Raw genomic sequence first — 838 nt, forward strand, 5'->3', positions numbered from 1 at the left:
GTGTGTGTGTGTGTGTGTGTGTGTGTGTGTGTGTGTGTGTGTGTGTGTGTGTGTGTATCTTTTGTGTGCTTTGAAAAAAGTCTTGATATCTTTTATTTCAACTCATGGAAAATGGGAGTAAAATCAAAAGTGTTGCATTTATATTTTTGCTCAGTGTATTATTTTTATTCTTCAGACAAATTGCTGCACAACTGAATTCAAGAACACAGACAGGACTCTACTCGGTTTCAGTGAGTCTGACTGGTAAACTTTGGGGGTCACTCTAACATGTTCAAAAGCAAGTTTCTGTAGTGAGACCACACAAAGCACTTAACAGCACCAACTCTACTCTTAATTCATGCCTAATGGCCAAAGGTATAGTTTCTGGCTGTGACAGTAAGCAAAAAAGATTAAAACAAAAAGGGCTGGTACTTACATACTGAGACTTGTCCAGTGATGCTATGCTAACTGTTTTTAAGTTGTCCAACAGGGCAGAGTCAAAGTCCTGCAATCCAGCACTGGAGTGGACGACTTTGTCCTTCACAAAGATGCTGACCGCTCGTAACATGAAGGAAACAAACAGGTGCATGTGGATGTAGTTTCTGGTGCAGTGAAGACGCCTGCCAAGAAAACAGTGATGAAACAGTGGTGATTACTAAATCGGTAATTAGAGCATTTGTGCAGGAGTTAAAATCACATAAATCACATTTATTTTAGTTCGGGTTGGCCTGAAGGAAAAAGAGTGAGAGAAGAGATTTCCCCGCTTGGACTGATGATGAGATGGAACTGTCACTGACAGAAACACAAGTATAAGGCGGTCATGGCTGTGGAAAACCCAGAATAAGGGAATATTACATAT

Source organism: Seriola lalandi, unplaced genomic scaffold (genome assembly GCF_002814215.2).
Source record: "Seriola lalandi dorsalis isolate HSWRI2012SDOR001 ecotype SW California unplaced genomic scaffold, Sedor1 jcf7180002054689, whole genome shotgun sequence".
NCBI lineage: Eukaryota > Metazoa > Chordata > Actinopteri > Carangiformes > Carangidae > Seriola > Seriola lalandi.